The 24070-nt window shown below is 46.5% G+C and overlaps 1 protein-coding gene and 1 long non-coding RNA gene across 3 annotated transcripts in view; one reads left to right on the top strand and one right to left on the bottom strand.

The window, feature by feature from the left end:
• rab15 (RAB15, member RAS oncogene family) overlaps window positions 1-24070 on the bottom strand; it is a 239169-nt gene that overhangs the window by 168295 nt on the left and 46804 nt on the right. The gene's annotated exons all lie outside the window — the stretch shown is intronic.
• LOC140407861 (uncharacterized) overlaps window positions 1-24070 on the top strand; it is a 72634-nt gene that overhangs the window by 48028 nt on the left and 536 nt on the right. Inside the window, exon 2 of one of the 2 annotated variants that reach the window (XR_011939848.1) lies at window positions 20537-20609. This is a non-coding gene — a long non-coding RNA (uncharacterized lncRNA). Of the gene's footprint in view, window positions 1-20536; window positions 20704-24070 lie in introns of those variants that run through there. The other variant, XR_011939847.1, reaches the window with a different exon arrangement.

Below are 24070 nucleotides of genomic sequence, written 5' to 3'. Positions count from 1 at the left end.
AGGTTGTCCATTTTGGAAGGACAAATATGAATGCAGAATACAGGGTTAACAGTAGGGTTCTTGGCAATGTGTGATGATGCAGCTGTACAAAACCTTGGTACGGCAAAATTTGGAGTAGTGTGTGCAGTTCTGATTGCCTCATTTTAGAAAGGATGTGGAAGCTTTGGAAAAGGTGCAAAGGAGATTTACCAGGATGTTGCCTGGAATTGAGAGTAGGTCTTACGAGGAAAGGTTGAGGGTGCTAGGCCTTTTCTCATTAGAATGGAGAAGGATGAGGGGCGACTTGATAGAGGTTTATAAGATGATCAGGGGAATAGATAGAGTAGACAGTCAGAGACTTTTTCCTCGGGTGGAACAAACAAGGGGACATAAATTTAAGGTGAATGGTGGAAGATATAGGGGGGATGTCAGAGGTAGGTTCTTTACCCAGAGAGTAGTGGGGGCATGGAATGCACTTCCTGTAGAAGTAGTTGAGTCGGAAACATTAGGGAGCTTCAAGCGGCTATTGGATAGGTACATGGATTACGGTAGAATGATGGGGTGTAGATTAATTTGTTCTTAATCTAGAACAGAAGTTCGGCACAACATCGTGGCTGAAGGGCCTGTTCTGTGCTGTATTTTTCTATGTTCTATGTCATTAAGTGTTGGACGTGGGTCTGCGACCATAACTCTCCACACACCCGATTTTCAAATCTCTACTTCAAGCACCAATCCGGGGACAGCGAGAGGAAAAAACGAATTTTAAATTTATCAGACACATTCAATTCATAGGTCAATTATTGCCACAATTTTGTAATAAGATCTGATGGGAGAAACACCACAGGATAACAAATAACAAATTTACTCATAAAAATCAAATACTGGCAATTCAGAATCAAAAGCAGCAAACACAGCAGGTGTGGAGCAAACTGCTGTGTAAGGTTTTAGCACAAAGCCATGACTAACCAATACAAAGTACTACAGTAAAAGGAATCAGCCTTGTATTCCTTTTTTAGACATTGTAATGACTACAATCTCCCGAGGTACTTCAGAAGGATGTTATCAAACAAAATTTGGCACTGAGCCACATAAACAAATGTTACCACCGGTGGTTAAAAACATAGTCAAAAAGGTGGCTTTCAAGGAACATCTTAAAGAGGCGGAGAATGTTAGAGAGGGAACCCAAAAGCTCTATCACTTGGTGCGGTACTGGATATTGAGGATGCACGGGAGGCCAGAACGTGGAGGTTTTGAAGGGTTGTACGGCTGAAGAAAGTGACAGAGTAGGGAGGGCAAATTCTATGGGGAGATTTGTTTTCAAATTCTTTCATAGGTTGTGGGTGTCGCCAACACGATCAACATTTGTGGCCCATCCCTAACTCCCCTTTAATTGAGTGGCCTGCTAGGTCATTTCAGAGGGCAGTTAAGAGTCAACCACATTGCCAAAGCACCGAAGGCACATAGAGGCCCAACCGGGTAAAGATAGTAGATTTCCTTCTACAGTGGTTAGCACTGTTGCTTCACAGCGCCAGGGACGCAGGTTCGATCCCTGGCTTGGGTCACTGTTTGTACGGAGTTTGCACATTCTCCCCGTGTCTCCGTGGGTTTCTTCCCGTTCTAATGAGAAAAGTCCCGAAAGACATGCCTGTTAGGTGATTTGGACATTCTCCCAAACAGGCTCCGGAATGTGGCAACGAGGGGATCTTCACATTAACTTCACTGCAGTGTGAATAATGTAAGCCTACTAGTGACACTAATAAAGATTATTATTAGTGAACCAGATGTGTTTTTCCAACAATCCCTACAGCTGTTCGCAACAGATAAGGTACCGACCATATCCAACCAGCCAGTACTTGCAAAACTCAAACACAGTGTCCAACATTAGATGTGATTCCACGATTGGACATTTGTTGAACAATGCTGGGTATTCTAAGAGTTACATTGATAACCTATTTAAGACCGAGTTGGGCTTGCAGGGTGTACCTACGCATGCTGGAAGCTACATATATTAATGCACAGAGCCCTATTCTTTGCAAGAGAGAAAGATGTGTACACACATTGCGTCGGTTTCAACAAAAGAAAATAGGTGACATGCATTCTCTGGTTCATTCCCCAGTGCAATGCCTTAACTAATCAGAATCAACCTGCCTGGTTTGAATTTAAACTATGCTTGGTAGTTAACTGTCTGTCAGTCATCAATTAACTAGTGCATGCTCCATGGCAACACCTCTACCAATCTGAGTCTGTTTGCCAATCAATCAGCACTACTCTCTACTCATGAATTGTTGTTCCCTGTGCATCTGGTATTCTTGTGGATTGTCCTGATGAGTGTAAGATGAAAAGCTTCAACAACATGTGCCTTTTTTTAGGCAATAGACATGATAATTGTTCATGACTACCAGTCAAACTCTCTTTACCGGAAAGTGAATAATTTAAACCATGTGTCACATTCTGTTAGATACTAATTGTTGTCGAAGATTGTGAAAGGTAAAATTTTACATTTTTCCAATATGTTTTTCTCTGTGTTTCATTTTTCCTCTCCCTTGATCTAATGTTTCCTTTTCCTCACTTTATTTCATTTTCTGTACCTGAGTGGACTTTGATTCACCCTCCTCAGTCCTTTCTCAGTTTATTTCTCAATCCTTAAATCTTACTAAGAAGGTGCAGTTTTGATCCCACCACTCATGGAGGTCTCAGTTGTTCCGTTGCCCTTTCTGCACCCGATCAAGTCACACTTCAGCCAAGTTAGGGTGCAAAATGTTTGGGTCTGACAGGGACAAGAAATGGGGCATGCCCTGCGCCAGCAAATTCTGGCCCATCATTTTATTCTTTTTGAAATATTGCTCCGAGCAAAGTTCACCACTATATGAGTCTCCAGAGTCTGATTAGTGAGAATGTCCATTGCTGTTTCTGTCAGCAGATACACATCATTGTTCAGTCATTTCACTGCCCATGTCAAATGAAACACTAATAACTGTCATCTTTTCTCCTCTCACTTTGACATGAAATGTCTGCCAAGGGATTTCATTGCCAACACAACCAGATTATCAATTTTCTTTTTTAAACAGAAGCTTCCATCAGCTCTTTGTGCCTCTGATTTCTCCAGAACATGAGGTGACTGAATAAGCTCACAATCGATTTCAGTCAGACTCATCCTTATCCCCTCCCACTCAAACTGTGACATTTTGCGGTCTGTGTGCTGATGGTGAACGTTCCAAACGTCATAAAATGACCGCCATTAAAAAGCTGGACGGAGGTAGAGCACAGAAATCATCACAAGTTATCATGAGCTTAACAGATCGACAATGGGCGGCGCAATGGTTAGCACTGCTGCCTTGCAGCACCAGAGACCTGGGTTCAATTCCAGCCTTGGGTGATTGTCCGTGTGGAGTTTGCACATTCTCCCTGTTTCTGCGTGGCTTTCCTCTGGGTGATCTGGTTTCTTCCCATAGTCCATAGATGTGCAGGTTAGATGGGTTGGCCATGCTAAATTGCCCCTTAATGTCCAACAGTTGCCTAAATTGCCCAAAGGTTAGGTGGGGTCATGAGGTTACTGGGGTGGGGCAAGGGAATGGGCCTAGGTGGAGTGATCTTTCAAAGGGTCGGTGTAGACTTGGTGGGCCGAATGGCCTCGTTCTGCATTGTAGGGATTCTATGATTCTAAGTTCACAACCGCCTGCATCAAATAAATTTCAAATGTGAGATTACGGGGTAGAATTTCAGCTTTGAGCAGTCAGAAAACTGGGTGTAAATTACACTTGAAATTGTATGGTTTGCCGGAAGTGAAATTACAGTTCAAGATTCTACCTGAACTCATTTGTATAATTGTTTCGTGTTCTTTAGGGCGGGAGATCTTCTGTCCTTATTTGGTCTGACCTACTTGTGAGTCTAGGCTCACAGGAATGTCAAATGTCCTCTGGAGTGGTCTGCTGTCTCAAACTGCTGCACGCACCAATAAGAACAAAACTGGATGGACCAATCCGGCATCAACCAAGCCACTGGAATTGATAAGCCAGTCAACCTTGCAGAGAGTCTTCCTCATTAACAGCTGGGGACATGCGTCAAAATTGGGAGAGCTGTCCTATAGTTTGGTCAAGCTCAACATGACTTTGTCATATTCACAGAAACACATCGTTCATCCAACATCTCACATGCCTAGATCAACATCCATGGGTATGTCCTTTCGTACCATCAGGATAGACCCACTAGAGTTGATAGCAGAGTGGCATACAGTCAACTGATGTGGCCCTGGGAGTCCTCAACATTGACTCCAGACCTCATGACATCTCACGGTATTAGGTCAGATACAGGAAAGAGAATCTGCTGATTATCACTTATCACCTCCCCTTAGTTGATGAGTCAGTAATTCTCCATGTTGGACACCACTTGGAAGAAGCACTGAGGGCAGCAAGTGCACGGAATGGACTCTGGGTGAGGGAATTCAATGCCCATCACCAAGGGTGGCTCTTAGTACGAATGTTAACCAAGCTGACTAAGTCCTGAAGAACATGGCTCTCAGAATGGGGCTATAGCAAGGGGTGAACAGAACACAAGGGAAAAATCTTACCTGTCCAATCTACCCGTGACAGCTATGTCTCTACATTATTGACAGACATGATCACAGCATAGTCTTTGTGGAATCAAAATCCCAACTTCATACTGATTCATACTAAGGACACCTTGCAGTGTGTTATGTGCCACAACTGTGCTAAACGGAATACATCCAAGATTGAGTAGCTCAGAAACTAGACACTTATGAGATGTTCTGGCCGATCAGCAGCAGCAAAATTGTATTCCACCAGACTGGATGACACTTCTTCAGAGCAAAAGTGCTTTGCTGGCTCTGCTCCAACCATGCATGGCCGGAATAATGATGGTCTGTGGCATCCCAAGAGGTATGCTGCCTTTTCTATGTCCCAGCTAGAGGGCAAGAAGAAAGAAACTGTATAGCTATGTATCTCTGCCAACGTGGCTAGTTTATGAAATTATTTTTAAATATTTTTCAAAACGGACAATTGCTGGGCTGATAACATAGCTCCAGCTGATCATTTGCTGGCTTCTGGACGTTTCTCAGCAGTTTGAAAGGAAAAAAAGGTCCCTGGAATGTAACACTCCTTGCATCGTATAGACATTCCAGCCAAACCAACACAATGGATTAACAGGTGAAATGGCTGCCCCAGCCAGCTATGGACAAGGGCAGCTGATTGTGACTCCTAATCTCCAACGTGGGGCCAATGGCCCCACTGTTACCTGCTCCATAACACAATGGGTTTCAAATAGGGGCTTTGTGGGTTGAATGACTCAAACCAAAACCACCCTGCTATGTCACCGAAACTTGAACTGTTCGAACGCATCGATGGGTGAGGCCTGAAGGGGAGGGAACTGGAAGGGGGTAGGGCCTGAATGGGAGGACTGAATTGGAGCTGGTTGAGAGGGTGGCATGAAGGGGGAAGGACCTGAAAGAAGTCCCCGAAGGGGGGAGCATTTGGCTAACCCATGACAGGGAGTCGCTTGCTTGGGGGTGGGGGAGGGGTTATTGCCAGTGATGGGAGGGAGCCTTTCCAGTGATTGCGGAGGGGGGGGCGGGGGTTATTCCAGAGAATGGGAGAGCAGACTCTCAGCGATTGGGTGTGGGGGTGTGGGTGGGGGGAGCATGCCAGTGATTGGGGATGGCCTGCCAACGATTAGGGGGTGCTGTCGTGTTACTCAGTGAGGAATAGGACCGGTCAGCGGGTTTAGGCGTCGCCCCTCTCAGGGACAGCACTAAACTCACCCCTCACCAAATAAGTTTCAAAATACCTTTGAATCTCATCTCATCAACACTGCCAGGGCCAGTGGGAAACACACCAGTTTTCTCGCTGGCAGCAGCACTTCGAATTACTTCGGGAGTATTGCGGCCATGAGGTCAGATGACCAAATCAAAAAGATAGGTTTCATGGTGTCTTAAAGGGGGAATATGAGGTAGAGAGCTGGAGAGGTGGAGGGAAAGAATTCCAGAGATTAGGATCAAGGTAACTGATGACAATACACCCCGGGTTGTATCCCCTGGAATTCAGAACATCAAGGGTTGGTTTGCTGGATGTTTTTCAAGACATGATATGGAACTGGTCAGGTAGATAGAGAGAAGCTATTTCTGCTAGTTGGGGGAGGGGTTGGGGGGGGGGGGGGGGGGCGTCGAGAACTTGGGAACTTAGTCGAAGAATTAGAACCAAACCTGTCCGGAGTGAATTTTGGAAACATTTCTACGGGTGAAGGGTGTCGGATATTTAGAATTCTCTTCGCAAATGGCAACTGGTGCTGAGCCAATTGTTATCTTAAATCTGAGATTGACAATTATAAATCATCTTTCCTGATTAGCATCTCTGGGACCAGATGCTAACTTCCCTTTGCACTGGCTCATTATTGCTATTCAAATAAGTAACCAACCATGAACTTCCACCTGCATTGAGATCATAAGTGACTACATTAGTTAATATAATTATAGCAAGTGGTGGTCATATTTATTACACCAATTCTCTTTTTCAGCTACATTTGATGATCCTTGAGATCAATGGTGCTGGACGACATGGTAGCACAGTGGTCAGCACTGTTGCTTCACAGCGCCAGGGTCCCTGGTTCGATTCCCGGCTTGGAGCACTGTCTGTGCGGAATCTGTACGTTCTCCCCGTGTCTGCGTGGGTTTCCTCCGGGTGCTCCGATTTCCTCCCACAAGTCTCGAAAGACGTGCTGTTAGGTAATTTGGACATTCTGAATTCTCCCTCTGTGTACCCGAACAGTAGCCAGAATGTGGCGACTTGGGGCTTTTCACAGTAACTTCACTGCAGTGTTAATGTAAGCCTACTCGTGACAAAGATTATTATGGTAAAGGCTGCACAGTGGCGCTGTGGTTAACACTGCTGCCTCACAGTACCGAGGCCCCAGGTTCGATCCTGATCATTCAACCTAATGTTAGCTCCACATGGGTGAGGTAAAGCAGGGGCCAGAAACGCTCCATTACAACAGTGTCCTTCATCCTCAACCTTAAAAAAAAAACTCTTTCTGCAACAGTGTGTGTTTCAATCTGATTATGGTTGTCAAGTTGTGCTCTGGATCTTGACTAGTCGACCTTCGAAAACTATCAGCAACTAGCCTCACTTTTTAAAAGCAGTTGTTCATGGGAGCATCGCTGGCAAGGCCAGCATTTATTGCCCATTCCTCATTGTCCTCAAGAAGGTGGTGGTGAGGGCAGCACGGTGGCGCAGTGGGTTAGCACTGCGGCCTGATGGCGCTGAGGTCCCAGGCTCTGGGTCCCTGTCCGTGTGGAGTTTGCACATTCTCCCCGTGTTTGCGTGGGTTTCGTCCCCACAACCCAAAAATGTGCAGGGTAGGTGGATTGGCCACACTAAATTGCGGCTCAATTGGAAAAAACGATTGGGTACTCTTAAAAAAATATATATATTTTTTTTTTAAAGTGGCGGTGGTGGTGAGCTGCCTACTTGCAGCACTGCAGCCCATATGGTGTAGGTGCAACCACAGAATTGTTAGGGAGTGAGTTCCAGGTGCTCGACCCAGCGACAGTGAAGGAACGGTGACATAGTTCCAAGTCAGAACGGTTAGTGGCGAGGAGGGGAATTTGCGGGTGGCGATGTTCCCATGTATCTGATGCCCTTGTCCTTCTAAGTGGTAGAGGTCATGGATTTGGACGGTATTGACGAATGAAACTTGGCAAATTGCTTATAGGTTCCAATTGCAAGGACGTTTTCAGTACAAATCCACCTGTTGACTCATCTGTGGTTCCTCAAAATAACTACAACCTCTCTCCAACTATCAAACTCCCTCTTGAATTAGTTTATCGTCAAATTTATTGGCAGCCAGCAAAACTTCACAGCATGTAGACTTCTGCTTCATGTTCTGTTATGAGGCTATTTTGTGGACTTTGTTTCATCGTCTAATCTATTCAAGTTTCACCATTTACTTCTACGTCTGTGTGTTGGGGCTACAACTAGAGGTTCTGCCTCGCACTATCAAAGGCTCTTTCGCTGGTACGTGATCATTTTCTGACACAAGAGTGAATTCCACAGTCACTGTCGATATTTGGACTGTTCTGCCTTACTTCCTCCTCTTTCAACCCAGTCATTCGTCCTCTTTGGATATATGTGTCACCCACTCTGCGTAAGTGGCCTGTGGATGTGATAGTTCTGTCATGTTCGTCAATGATCACTCATATTATGACTATCTAGCCCTGGGTCAATGCTTGCTGTTCCTCAGAACCCTCATCACAAAAAACTTGCGCATTTGAGGTAATAGGCTCATTTATCAGCTCCTCGCCATCCAAGATTTTGATTTACGTATTTGATAGGCACTGTCTTACTATCATGAGCTATGACCTTACCAGAGCCTTTCCAATCCCCATGGCCCTCTTTTACAGCATATTATGTCTCCTGAATTGAAGTCTGCCTCAGATGGTCCTGTGTCATCTCCCTCATCTCCCATTGCATTTTCTCCGAGGACTCAGTCCCAATGAAAGCTCATTTTTTTCCAGCACGTGAAACATTCAAATGTGCAGAAAAGGGAACTAATTTTAGTTCCTTCCGGTGCTGGAGGCTGATCACACAGCTGAAGGCAAAACAAGATTTTGTCCATGGACTAATTATTGGGACCAAATCCTCTTGATCACCTAGAGTGAATTCTTTTCATGATTAGCCTATGCCGGGCTGATCAGATGGATTTTTAAAAAAAATGTATTTTATTACAAACATGTATCAAAACAGGTTACAGCGAATAAACACCTCGGGAAACATACTTCCCAGCAATCAACTATATAGTCTGTACAGATTTTCCCCCTTTTTCACACACACCCCTCCCCCGCAATGAACAGCCCCTCAAACACGGTCACAAACATCCCTCACCTTTCTTCAAACCCCCCTGAAGAGCTCCTTAACTCATACTTTATCTTCTCTAACTGCAGGAAGTCGTGCAGGTCACCCAACCAAGCCGCTACCCCCGGTGGCGATGCCGACCGCCACTCCAGTAAAATTCGCCGCCGTGCAATCAGAGAGGCGAAGGCCACGACATCGGCCTTCCTCCTCTCCATGAGCTCCGGCTTCTCTGAGACCCCAAATATCGCCACCAAAGGGTCCGGGTCCACTCCCTCCTCCACTGTCCTGGCTAAGACCACAAACACTCCCGCCCAGAATCTTCCCAATTTTTCTTAACCCCAAAACATGCGCATGATTCGCTGGCCCCCGCCCACACCTCTCACACTCATCTACTACCCCCTGAAAAAACACACTCATTCTCGCCCAAGTCATATGCACCCAGTGACCCATCTTAAACTGTATCAGGCTCATCAGATGGATTTTTAGCAGTAGTTTATTAATCGCTCTCCGATTCCTTTCACAAAGTCCATTACTTAAAAGGACTGCGGCAGCAACATTCCTGACCACGCTCTTCATACTGAATCCATTATCGGCAAATTCCCCTCCATTATCTGTCAGAAACCTCTCTGGTGGCACAAGTCCAGTCCTTATCAATTTCTCCATGATTTTATCTGTAACCCCTTTGCTGTTAACTGTTACTATGTATTATTGTAGAGAAGATAAAGCTGGTCACCAGGTTTATAAAATAGAGGATAAAAATATTTTTGTCTTTGTCCCATACCGTTACAGCCAATGGCAATTGTCTTGTTAAAGTTGATTGCAATAGATGATCAGAGAATTTGCAGTGCAGAAGGAAGCCATTCGGCCCATCGAGTCTGCACCGGCTCTTGGAAAGAGCCCCTACCCAAGGTCAACACATCCATCCTATCCCCATAACCCAGTAACCCCACCCAACACCAAGGGCAATTTTGGGCACTAAGGGCAATTTATCATGGCCAATCCACCTAACCTGCACATCTTTGGACTGTGGGAGGAAACCGGAGCACCCAGAGGAAACCCACGCACACACGGGGAGTCCGGACAGACAGTGACCCAAGCCGGAATCGAACCTGAAACCCTGGAGCTGTGAAGCAATTGTGCTATCCACAATGCCCCAATAGAAAGCTTACAATAGGATGTGGTAGTGTCTTTTCTTAGCACACTTCACAATTTTTTTCTTTTAAAAAAATATTTTAATTTGCCTCCTTTTCACATTTTTCCCCAAATTTACACCCAATAATAAACAATAATCAGCAACGAATGTAATGTCAATCCCCAGATCAATAACAGCGATCCCATCCTCCCACCAAACCCCAAACATTAGACCTCATGTTAACATAAACAAATGACAAAAAGGAATCAGGAATCATCCATAGTCACCATTAACACATGCAGTCCTTCTCCCCCCAACCCTCCCTGCCCCCAGCACCCCCCCCTCCTAATGTTCGATGTAATCCAATTCTGAAAGTGCATAATGAATGACGCCCATGAATTGTAAAACCACTCCATCCTTCCCCTCACATTTGACCTTCTCAAGCGTCAAGAATTCCAGCAGGTCCCCCTGCCATGCCAGTGTGGAGCTGTTGATCTCCACCCTTACAGGATCCACGTTTGGGCGATCAACGAGACGAAGGCTTAATCTGCCTCCGCACCCATTTCCAACGCCGGCTGGTCCGACCCCGAATATGACCACCTGAGGGCCCGGGACCAGTTTCACGTGCACCACTTTAGAGATTACCCTAAAAAAAAACTTCCAGTAATCGTCCAGCTTTGAACAAGACCAAAACATATGAAGGTGATTTGCGGGCTCATCCTCACCCTTGTAAGGTGTGCTCTATACACCACCTTCAACTGTATCAGCCCAAACCTTGCACACGAGGTGGAGGCGTTCACCCTCCGGAGCACCTCACACCAGACCCCCTCCGCCATATCCTCTCCCAACTCTTCCTCCCACTTTGCTTTGATCCCTGCCAGTGGTGCCTTCTACTCTTCCAAAATCGACACGTAAACCGCTCTGACACTACCGCCCTTCTCCAGTCCCCCTGTTGTCAGCACCTCCTCCAACAATGTGGAAGCCTGCTCTACTGGGAAGCTCTGTATCTCCTTTCTGGCAAAGTCTTGAACCTGCATGTTTCTAAATATTTCCCCCTGCTCCAGTCCATACTTCGCTTCCAGCTCCTTTAATCCCGCAAACCGACCCCCAAGAAACAAATCTTTTAGTGTTCTAATTCCTTTCTCCTCCCATCTCCAAAAATTTCCATCCCACTTCCCTGGCTCAAATCTATGGTTCCCCTGAATCGGCACTTCCCTTGACCCTGCCCCCAACCCGAAGTGTTGCCGAAACTGCCGCCAAACTCTCAACGAAGCTATTACTACCGGACTCCCTGAGTATCTCCCTGGGGCCGTCGGGAGCGGGGCTGTTGCTAGCGCCTTCAATATACTTCGCAATTTTTAACAATGACTTCTATTAGTCTTCATCAACATGCACTTTTTCAATGATTTTTTTTTTTTTATTAAAGATTTTATTGAGAATTTTTGGTCAACCAACACAGTACATTGTGCATCCTTTACACAATATTATAACAACACAAATAACAATGACCTATTTTATAAACAAAAAATGAATAAATAATAAATAACAAAAATGAAAACTAGCCCTAATTGGCAACTGCCTTGTCACAAGTAACACTCTCCAAAAATATAATTTAACAGTCCAATATATAATTATCTGTAGCAACGACCTATACATACTATACAGTATATATTAACAACCCTGAGAGGCCTTCTGGTTCCTCCTCCCCCCCCCCCCCCCCCCCCCCTCCTCTCCCCCCCCCCCCCCCCCCCCCCCGATCCTGGGCTGCTGCTGCTGCCTTCTTTTTCCCATTCCGTCTATCTCTCTGCGAGGTATTCGACGAACGGTTGCCACCGCCTGGTGAACCCTTGAGCCGACCCCCTTAGGACGAACTTAATCCGCTCTAGCTTTATAAACCCCGCCATGTCATTTATCCAGGTCTCCACCCCCGGAGGCTTGGCTTCTTTCCACATTAGCAATATCCTGCGCCGGGCTACTAGGGACGCAAAGGCCAAAACATCGGCCTCTCTCGCCTCCTGCACTCCCGGCTCTTGTGCAACCCCAAATATAGCCAACCCCCAGCTTGGTTCGAACCGGACTCCTACTACTTTTGAAAGCACCTTTGTCACCCCCATCCAAAGCCCCTGTAGTGCCGGGCATGACCAAAACATATGGGTATGATTCGCTGGGCTTCTCGAGCACCTCGCACACCTATCCTCCACCCCAAAAAATTTACTGAGCCGTGCTCCAGTCATATGTGCCCTGTGTAATACCTTAAACTGAATCAGGCTTAGCCTGGCACACGAGGACGACGAGTTTACCCTGCTTAGGGCATCTGCCCACAGCCCCTCCTCGATCTCCTCCCCCAGCTCTTCTTCCCATTTCCCTTTTAGTTCATCTACCATAGTCTCCCCTTCGTCCCTCATTTCCCTATATATATCTGACACCTTACCATCCCCCACCCATGTCTTTGAGATCACTCTGTCCTGCACCTCTTGTGTCGGGAGCTGCGGGAATTCCCTCACCTGTTGCCTCGCAAAAGCCCTCAGTTGCATATACCTGAATGCATTCCCTTGGGGCAACCCATATTTCTCGGTCAGCGCTCCCAGACTCGCGAACTTCCCATCCACAAACAGATCTTTCAGTTGCGTTATTCCTGCTCTTTGCCACATTCCATATCCCCCATCCATTCCCCCCGGGGCAAACCTATGGTTGTTTCTTATCGGGGACCCCCCCAAGGCTCCAGTCTTTCCCCTATGCCGTCTCCACTGTCCCCAAATCTTCAGTGTAGCCACCACCACCGGGCTTGTGGTGTAGTTCCTCGGTGAGAACGGCAATGGGGCTGTCACCATAGCCTGTAGGCTAGTCCCCCTACAGGACGCCCTCTCTAATCTCTTCCACGCCGCTCCCTCCTCCTCTCCCATCCACTTACTCACCATTGAAATATTAGCGGCCCAATAATACTCACTTAGGCTCGGTAGTGCCAGCCCCCCCCTATCCCTGCTACGCTGTAAGAATCCCTTCCTCACTCTCGGGGTCTTCCCGGCCCACACAAAACCCATGATGCTCTTTTCAATCCTTTTTAAAAAAAAGCCTTCGTGATCACCACCGGGAGGCACTGAAACACAAAGAGGAATCTCGGGAGGACCACCATCTTAACCGCCTGCACCCTCCCTGCCATTGACAGGGATACCATATCCCATCTCTTGAAATCCTCCTCCATCTGTTCCACCAACCGCGTTAAATTTAACCTATGCAATGTACCCCAATTCTTAGCTATCTGGATCCCCAGGTAACGAAAGTCCCTTGTTACCTTCCTCAACGGTAGGTCCTCTATTTCTCTACTCTGCTCCCCTGGATGCACCACAAACAACTCACTTTTCCCCATGTTCAATTTATACCCTGAAAAATCCCCAAACTCCCCAAGTATCCGCATTATTTCTGGCATCCCCTCCGCCGGGTCCGCCACGTATAGTAGCAAATCGTCCGCATACAAAGATACCCGGTGCTCTTCTCCTCCCCTAAGTACTCCCCTCCACTTCTTGGAACCCCTCAACGCTATCGCCAGGGGCTCAATCGCCAGTGCAAACAATAATGGGGACAGAGGGCATCCCTGCCTTGTCCCTCTATGGAGCCGAAAATGTGCAGATCCCCGTCCATTCGTGACCAGGCTCGCCACTGGGGCCCTATACAACAGCTGCACCCATCTAACATACACCTCTCCAAAACCAAATCTCCTCAACACCTCCCACAAATAATCCCACTCCACTCTATCAAATGCTTTCTCGGCATCCATCGCCACTACTATCTCCATTTCTCCCTCTGGTGGGGCCATCATCATTACCCCTAACAACCTCCGTATATTCGTGTTCAGCTGTCTCCCCTTCACAAACCCAGTTTGGTCCTTGTGGACCACCCCCGGGACACATTCCTCTCTTCTCATTGCCATTACCTTGGCCAGGACCTTGGCATCTACATTTAGGAGGGAAATAGGTCTATAGGACCCGCATTGTAGCGGGTCCTTTTCCTTCTTTAAGAGAAGCGATATCGTTGCTTCAGACATAGTCGGGGGCAGTTGTCCCCTTTCCTTTGCCTCATTAAAGGTCCTCGTCAGTACCGGGGCGAGCAAGTCCACATATTTTCTATAGAATTCGACTGGGAATCCATCCGGTCCCGGGGCCTTTCCCGCCTGCATGCTCCTAATTCCTTTCACCACTTCTTCTACCTCGATCTGTGCTCCCAGTCCCACCCTTTCCTGCTCTTCCACCTTGGGAAATTCCAGCCGATCCAAGAAGCCCATCATTCTCTCCCTCCCATCCGGGGGTTGAGCTTCATATAATTTTTTATAAAATGTCTTGAACACTCCATTCACTCTCTCCGCTCCCCGCTCCATCTCTCCTTCCTCATCCCTCACTCCCCCTATTTCCCTCGCTGCTCCCCTTTTCCTCAATTGGTGTGCCAGCAACCTGCTCGCCTTCTCCCCATATTCGTACTGTACACCCTGTGCCTTCCTCCATTGTGCCTCTGCAGTGCCTGTAGTCAGCAAGTCAAATTCTACATGTAGCCTTTGCCTTTCCCTGTACAGTCCCTCCTCCGGTGCTTCCGCATATTGTCTGTCCACCCTCAAAAGTTCTTGCAGCAACCGCTCCCGTTCCTTACTCTCCTGCTTCCCTTTATGTGCCCTTATTGATATCAGCTCCCCTCTAACCACCGCCTTCAACGCCTCCCAGACCACTCCCACCTGGACCTCCCCATTATCATTGAGTTCCAAGTACTTTTCAATGCACCCCCTCACCCTTAGACACACCCCCTCATCTGCCATTAGTCCCATGTCCATTCTCCAGGGTGGGCGCCCTCCTGTTTCCTCCCCTATCTCCAAGTCCACCCAGTGTGGAGCGTGATCCGAAATGGCTATAGCCGTATACTCCGTTCCCCTCACCTTCGGGATCAATGCCCTACCCAGCACAAAAAAGTCTATTCGCGAGTAGACTTTATGGACATAGGAGAAAAACGAGAACTCCTTACTCCTAGGTCTGCTAAATCTCCACGGGTCTACACCTCCCATCTGCTCCATAAAATCTTTAAGTACCTTGGCTGCTGCCGGCCTCCTTCCAGTCCTGGACTTCGACCTATCCAGCCCTGGTTCCAACACCGTATTAAAATCTCGCCCCATTATCAGCTTTCCCATCTCTAGGTCCGGAATGCGTCCTAGCATCCGCCTCATAAAATTGGCATCATCCCAGTTCGGGGCCTATACGTTTACCAAAACCACCGTCTCCCCCTGTAGTTTGCCACTCACCATCACGTATCTGCCCCCGTTATCCGCCACTATAGTCTTTGCCTCGAACATTACCCGCTTCCCCACTAATATAGCCACCCCCCTGTTTTTCGCATCTAGCCCCGAATGGAACACCTGCCCCACCCATCCTTTGCGTAGCCTAACCTGGTCTATCAGTTTCAGGTGCGTTTCCTGTAACATAACCACATCTGCCTTAAGTTTCTTAAGGTGTGCGAGTACCCGTGCCCTCTTTATCGGCCCGTTCAGCCCTCAGCCCACCTCCCCTCCTCCCCCCATCACCACCTGTGGGAGAGAGAAAAGTTACCACATCGCAGGATTAGTACATAAAACCCCTCTTTGCCCCCCACATTCGCCCCACCACTTTGTTCGAACGTTCTTTTTAATAACCCGCTCATTCCAGTTTTTCTTCCACAATAAAAGTCCACGCTTCATCCGCCGTCTCAAAGTAGTGGTGCCTCCCTCGATATGTGACCCACAGTCTTGCCGGTTGCAGCATTCCAAATTTTTTCTTCTTTTTATGAAGCACCGCCTTGGCCCGATTAAAGCTCGCCCTCCTTCTCGCCACCTCCGCACTCCAGTCTTGATAAACGCGGATCACCGCGTTCTCCCATTTACTGCTCCGAGTTTTCTTCGTCCATCTAAGGACCATTTCTCTATCCTTAAAACGGAGGAATCTCACCACTATGGCTCTGGGAATTTCTCCTGCTCTCGGTCCTCGCGCCATCACTCGGTATGCTCCCTCCACCTCCAACGGACCCGCCGGGACCTCCGCTCCCATTAACGAGTGCAGCATCGTGCTCACATATGCCCCGACATCCGCTCCCTCCACACCTTCAGGAAGACCAAGAATCCTCAGGTTGTTCCTCCTTGCGTTGTTTTCCAGTGCCTCCAACCTTTCCACACATCGTTTCTGATGTGCCTCCTGCGTCTCTGTCTTCACCACCAGGCCCTGTATATCGTCCTCATTCTCGGCTGCCTTTGCCTTCACGACCCGAAGCTCCCGCTCCTGGGTCTTTTGTTCCTCCTTTAGCCCTTCGATCGCCTGTAGTATCGGGGCCAACAGCTCTTTCTTCATTTCCTTTTTGATCTCTTCCACACAGCATTTCAAGAACTCTTGTTGTTCAGGGCCCCATGTTAAACTGCCGCCTTCCGACGCCATCTTGGTTTTTGCTTGCCTTCCTTGCCGCTGTTCTAAAGGATCCACTGCAATCTGGCCACTCTCTCCTCCTTTTTCCATCCGTATCCAGGGGGGATTCCCTTCTGGTTTACCGCACAGTGTTTTTAGCCGTCAAAATTGCCGTTGGGGCTCCTATCAAGAGCCCAAAAGTCCGTTTCACAGGGAGCTGCCGAAACGTGCGACTCAGCTGGTCATCGCCGCACCCGGAAGTCTCTTTTCATAGATTTTTAAGCCTAAACTAGTAGGGTGTGCAAATTATCACCTGATGCCAGTAACACTTGTCTCATTTCTTGATGAGATGCATCAAGTTGTGTTAAGAGGATACAATAATGTTCTGACTAGGTCAACCCACCTTGCAAGAATGGTTGCCTTGTCATGTTACGCAACAAGTTTCATTTGTGCCTTTTTCATAAAGGAGCTTGGGGTTATTTTCCATGGAACAAAGAAAGCTGAGGGGTGACTTGATTGAGGTGTACAAAATTATGAGGGGAAGAGATGGAGTGGTTCTATTGTTTACTCAAAGGCGTCAGTACCTCACTGGAGGCTACACCAGTACTTGTAAAATGGCTTACTCCAGCTATTTTGACAACTTTCTTTAGTGACCTCAATGTGTTGTAATCTCAAAACCTCATGCAAGTAGCCCTTTCATTTTCCTTAACCAAGTTTTACGATCTTCACTACTTAGTGAACCAATTTGTCCCAGATACTATTGAGGCACAAATACCATCTCGTACTGCACAGTTAAGGAGTTCATGTCTGACATATTTATCACAGAATTAAAACTCCTTGAGGTCAATATAATTTGTTTGGATCCATCATTATCTTCACCCTCTTCGTCAGCACTCTCTTCATCATGTGCTATTTCAAGGACATTTCCCCCTCATTTTGAGCATTTCACAACATAATGCTAGTTCAAGATCACACCTAAGCACCTACTAATTGTTCCTCAGGAATCCTGGGATTCTTTTGCCCATTATTTTTATTCGAATTTTCTTTTCTGTAATTATGACCAGATATGTTAAAAGGGGCTATCATCCTCATTCTGCCTGTATTTAATCCTTCCACTGCATTGACACATACATCTGATTTCCGGAATACTTTGAAATCTGGCAATCTTTGAGTCTTCTATTCTTTGTGTCACTGCAGAATATCACATTTGTTCCATGAAAGCTGAAGGAAATTACAGTTTTTCCAAGAATTTCTATTAAAACAGCAGACATTTGATGCAAGAGGGTCGGTCTCCTTCCCGGGAACCCACTACCAACTAGATCTGATCGCATGTCCATGTGAGGCACTTTAGCACAACCCAGTAATTTAAATCCCATGAAGTCAATCCACAGATCTCCCAAACAGATGGTAATATAATTAAAATTCCACCATCTGCCCTGGTGGGGTTTGAACCCAGCTCCCCAGAGCATTATCCTGGATCACTAGTTCAGTGGCAATGCCACCACCTCTGCAGAGTCCTCTCCTGTCAGGATGTAGGACTTCATTCCTCCTCTCCATCAAGGCCTCCAGTGCAGCACCCAACAACCTCGCAGCCTGTTTCCACCTATGTTGCACCATTCCTCACTCTCTTCTCGGACAGATAGGCTTCCAGCATATGCCCCAGCTTCATTGCATCTTCCCTTTCGGAGGTACAGTTCAGTTTTAAGTAGTGCCAGCAAGTTACAAACCCCCGCCCCCTCACCTGCTGGTGTGGTGTGCCAATCAAACGTGCGGTCACTGCACACGGCTATAACTGAAATGAACAGACAGCATAAAGCTGGTGTGCATTTCAAGCAATGGATGCAGGTGATTCAGGCATTCATTTTCAGCCGCTATCCCAAATCCCCAAACGGTACAGGTCGAGTATTCTTCAGGGCCAATTGAATTTCAGGTTTCACATCGTTTTGGGTTTCGGATATGAACATTACAATCGCTTAAGCCCATAATGTTAACTGAATACAATTGCTGGGAAAGTAAGATGTACCACTGAATCAATACAGGGTATCTGAAATAAGTTTCTTTTTGACATGTTCAGCTCAAAAATCAAAAGATCAACAAAGCAGGGAGACAACTAGACTTTTCGCGCTCAAGTTCAATGAGGTTAAAAACAAAACGTGCAGCTTTTTGATGTGTTCGGTTTTCAGATTTTCAGATAAAGGATACTGGAGATGTAGCAGTGATCATTCTAGTCAACACCAGTGGCATTGATTTTCCTGCAGTTTCCAGCATAAGAGCCACCGGCCAGACAATGATTAATTGTGTTCGATGTGACAGCAATTTTCTTTAAAACCAATGTTCTTGGCCTCACACAGTGGTATGTTCCATTAGCTGGTTAGTGCTATAGGATTCCCCCAGCCATGGTTTCAAAATAACCATTATTTCCAAAGGACAAAATGCTGATGGAAATCATAATTAGAAACCTTCATGTTTTACAATGTCCACGCCCTATTGTTGATAACTTTGAAATCATGTCTAACTTCATTACAGACAAATGTTAGCCATTCCTGTCTCTTGGCAGATGCTGTCAATTGTGGGGTTTCTACCAATGCGTGAGCACGAGAAGACAATAAGGCCCCTTGAGTTTGTGTCAGCATTCTCTATTAACCCACCCTTTGCTTTGTACCCATTGGTATCTCTACCTAATCAAAATCTATCAATCTAAGATTTCCATCATTCTGAGTGAAAAAGAGTTTCCTGGTTTCACTTCAAAATGACCAAGCTCCAGTTTTACAATTACCGAGGCTTGCCAACTATGCTTAAATGTATTCCTGGAGGTTTCATCACATGACTTGCCCCCACACTCCAGTCATTAGTCAGCCATCACATCTATCCCTGTGATGCACAGTTTGCTACACCCATTGGAAAGCAAAAAGACTATTAACCAACTGGATGGTGCTCAACTGTCAGCCAAACTGCCCTTTTCTCCCAATTTCAATATTTTTCTATCTGGTAAACAGAAATGATTGAAAAAAAAAAAATTGTTTTTAATGCCCGATGATTTTCCTCCAGGGTTGCGCACAACAGAGTCCTGGAGATTTACCTGCAATTCCTTCAATTGGGCAGCACGGTAGCACAAGTGGATAGCACTGTGGCTTCACAGCGGCAGGGTCCCAGGTTCAATTCCCCGCTGGGTCACTGTCTGTGTGGAGTCTGCACGTTCTCCCCGTGTCTGCATGGGTTTCCTCCGGGTGCTCCGGTTTCCTCCCACAGTCCAAAGACGTGCAGGTTAGGTGGCTTGGCCATGCTAAATTGCCCTTAGTGACCAAAAGGGTTCGGAGGGGTTATTGGGTTACGGGATAGGGTGGAAGTGAGGACTTAAGTGAGTCAGTGGAAACTCGATGGGCTGAATGGCCTCCTTCTGCACTGTATGTTGTATGTTCCTGGAGATTCCGGGTCAATCCTGGAGGGGTTTGTAACCATATGATTATCCCTTCTTGCTTTGTCTTCGAATGCTAAGGGAAAATGTTTCTTTGTGCCAACCTTTTTGAAGCCCTTGACCATTTAAAATACTTCAGATAAATTATCCTTCAATCTTCCAAACTGAAAACATGAGACACTTGTTTCCAGCCTGTCCTCAGAACCCCTTTAGCCCGCATATCCTTCAGGTGAATCTGAACTCTGCTTCTTCAAAGACCAATATACCTTTATAGAGATTTGATGCTCAAACTGGAACATGGTACTCAAATGGAGCCTTACCAAGTCTCTGTACACAGTATTTTGTGTTTTAAGTCTAGCTGTGTTTTATGGATGATCATTAGTTTAATGAGGACACAGGGAGTCAACATGGAGTAAAAATAACAACTACATTTTATTTACAAACGATACATGTACACTTCCCGGTAGACCCCTACCGGGCTCCTCTGTTGTGGGTGCCTTACTGGCCAACCTTGTGTACACTGGGAAATTGGGCTACCCCGCCCCTAGCGGGGGAGCTCATACTCCACAAGGAGCACAGGGTAGACAAGCATTTCCATCCCCGAGGTCCCGTGCAGGATATTACAATTATATCACTCCTCCCAGTATAATTTGTCAATTAGCAATGCTAGCAGTGAATATTAGTTAGAATACCTCAGTACAAGCAAACAGAGTTATTATTCAATTCTTGCACAATCTTTCTCCAACAGAAGAAGATGCAAACAGAATAGCAGCGGTTTCCCTGGTAACCAATGTGACGTAATTCAATGATGGGTACTTCAAGTGAGTTTCGAACAGCAGTTAGATGTCACCATCCTGAACATTTTGTCAAGAATTTCTGCAGTTAATATGCTTAATATATACACATATGCAATGATTCTCGACTCAGTTTGTTTAATATAGATGAGAAATTTGTATCCTTGATAACTATAATAGACACCAAAAATTTGCACTTGCCATATTTTAAGTACACAAAATAAATGTACACACTTAATGTGTGTGATGCACAATCATGCAACCCATTCATTAATACTGTGGGTAGGTTTAACTGACACATGTGCACATACACACACACACTAAGTGCTAATTTCAGCTCTTGCCTTTAATGCACAGATACGTCGGAAATTGGGCCTGAATTTCACGGTACCTTGCATGTGGGACTTTAGACCGGAGGGAGTTGGGGGGGGGGGGGAGGGGGGGGGCAATCATGAAACTGAAGGAACAGAATTCCCTCCACATTCCTGCCCATCCCACCCACACAGCTGGGGGCAAAGCCTCATCCAGGTTGCCCATGCTTGCCCCAATGGCGACGCTGAGGTAGCCAATTATTGGCCACTTAAGGGCCATTTCCCATCCAGCCTGTAGTCTGGTGGGAGGCTTTACCTCTCGTGGGGAATGCCCAAAAAGGAACAGGCTTAGATTTTGGGTGTAAAGGTGAGTTTGCCTCCAGCTGACGCCCTCTTCTGACAGATAGCCAGTGGCCAGCTGGCCTCCTTCCCCCAGCCTTTCGCTACACCTTGGAATCCATACAATGCTGAAGATGCTCATACGGCCCACTGAGTCTGCACTGAGCCTCCAAAAGAGCACTCTGTAGGCCGATCATTCCCGTAACTCCTTGCATGGTCATGGCCAATCGGCATAACCTGCAAATGTTTAGACATTAACCGGCAATTTATCATGGCCAATCCACCTTACACATCTTTGGACTGTGGAAGGAAACCAGAGCACCCGGAGGAAACCCACAGACAATGGGAAAACGTACAAACTCCACACAATCACCCAAGGCCTGAATTGAACACATGTCCCTGGCGCAGTGAGGCAGCAGTGCGAACCACTGTGCTACCTTGCCGCTCCTTTGCACCCCCCATCCCCAGGCTTTCCTTACCCTCTCCGCCCTGGGACCCCTTAAACTTACCTTGACCTCCAGATCCGGCACTTCGACTCAGGCATCTTCAAACATGCCCACTGCAGCTCCTGTAGGGACTGTAGAGCTGTCAGCCAATCAGATTGGATGGCAATCTGAGTGAGGGGTGGAAATCTCAACTGCAGCCAGTTGACAGTCATTCAAGTGTAAAATGGCTGCCAGATAGGCAGAGTCGGCGGGCATGCGTCCCCCAACAACTCTTGGATGGCAGGAAGCGAAACACCGTCATCCAAAAAATTCTGGAATTTTGTACAGTCAACTCCCGTCCTTCAGGGGGAAGTTCGCAAAGGGTGAAATCGTGAATGGTGAACTTGCACAAGCGGTGTGTGTGCTTTCTACGTGGGAAAGTTGAGAGTTCTAGCTTTCCTTCTGCTAATTCGCTAACATGTCCAGTAAATCTGAGAGTCATTGGTGCACTTATACGTCTGTGTGTAGTTGAAGTTAAGCAATTTATTATGATGTCTCCTGCACTGGTACACACAAAATCATGGATGAATGAACTTTTGAGTTCATGAATCGTAACTGGATAAACACAAATAGATTCGCGCAGGTAAACAAATTTGCAATAGAGAGGGTCGCCAACAATGGGAGTTGACTGTATTGAAGCCGTGTTTTATTTTCATTTGCAGCTCTAGATTGCTAAATTTTCATTAAATCTTTGATTACATTAGGCTCTCCCCTCTTTCCAAAATATAGTGACATGCTACAATTTACAAATTCACATAGTTATAACTCCTGGATCATCTGCCTTGATTTGGCATATTTAATATTAAATCTGCTAAGGTGCATGTGTGTCTCGCAGGTTGATATGATGCAGCTCCTGTGTGGGTGCAGAGAGTTAGCATGCCTTCCGCTTTTGTGTGCTAGTTTCTGTCTCATCATCATTCACACTGCTGGTTAGCAGCGTCATGAGAAAGAGAGCCAAATGTGTACTTTTCTCCCGTTCAGTGCACTGCCACTCCATCAGCAAGCCCTCCACTGAGCCCCTCATAGCAACAGAACTGTGTCCCTCGAGGCCTGAGGTTAAAGCCTCAGAAGAACTGCAGGAGATTGGTCCCCAGACATGCAGTGTGCAGAAGGGAGGCAGCAGTTACAGGTGATAAGCCCAACTCGATTGCCATAGAGAACGGGCGCTATGGGCTGTCTCCAATTGCAGGAGGGACTATCATATTTTCAAAATGAATTTACAGTATCCAATTCTTTTTTTTGTCAATTAAGGGGCAATATAGCATGGTCAATTCAACCACCCTGCACATCTTTTTGGGTTGTGAGGGTGAGACCCACGCAGACACGGGGAGAATGTGCAAACTCCATATGGACAGTGACCCGGGGCCAGGATCGAACCCGGGTCTTTGGCACCATGAGGCAGCAGTGCTAACCACTGCACCGTGCTTAGGGGGATCTATCATGACCCGCTGGTCAGCCCATGTCCATCTCAAGTCAGGCAATCTCTGATTAGTAAGGTGCTGACCCGTTATGTTCCTTCAGCTTCAATGGGTGCTTGCTCAACAAGTAGATGAAATCCATTGCATCAAGCAAAGAAATAAGACAAAACAAATGAAAAGGAAGAAGGTGCCAACTCTTCCGAACATACAATTTGGTCCTTCATGCCTACTCTGCCATCCAGTACGAAATTTAGAGTAACCAATTATTTTTTTCCAATTAAGGGGCAATTTAGCATGGCCAATCCACCTACCCTGTACATCTTTTGGGTTGTGGGGGTTGGACCCACACTGACACGGGGAGAATGTGCAAACTCCACATGGACAGCGACCCAGGGCTATGATCGAACCCAGGTCCTCAGTGCTGTGAGGCAGCAGTGCTAACCACTGCACCACCATGCTTGCCTCTAGCTGATCTGATTTTAACCTCAAGTCCACATCCTTGTCTATTCCCGATAACCTTGCATATCAAGAATCTATCCACCTCTGCCTTAAAAATATTCAAAGACTCTGTTTCCACTGTCTTTTCAGGAAGAGAGTTCCAAAGACTTACATCCCTCAGAGAAAAACATTCTCCTTATTCCTGCCTTAAATGAACGATCCCTTATTTTTAAACAGTGACCCCTGGTTTTAGATTCTCTCACAAGAGGAAACATTCTCTCCATGCTCATCCTGTCAAGACCCCTCTTGGTGGGGGGGGGGTTTGGGTAGGTAGGTGGAGTTCTTGATCCTTGGATTGAAGGGTCACTTTGGGGTGTTTGGGTTTGGTTAAGGATTATTATTGGTATTTTTTGTAATTCTGTATAAAATGTTAAAACTTTAATGAAAACATTTTCAAAAAAATAAAGAAATCAATACTGCACACAATACTCCAGCTG

The sequence above is a fragment of the Scyliorhinus torazame genome, chromosome 2 (genome assembly GCF_047496885.1).
Source record: "Scyliorhinus torazame isolate Kashiwa2021f chromosome 2, sScyTor2.1, whole genome shotgun sequence".
Classification (NCBI taxonomy): Eukaryota; Metazoa; Chordata; class Chondrichthyes; order Carcharhiniformes; family Scyliorhinidae; genus Scyliorhinus; species Scyliorhinus torazame.
The sequence above is the reverse complement of the archived record's forward strand: the minus strand, read 5'-3'. Positions and strand labels throughout refer to the sequence as shown.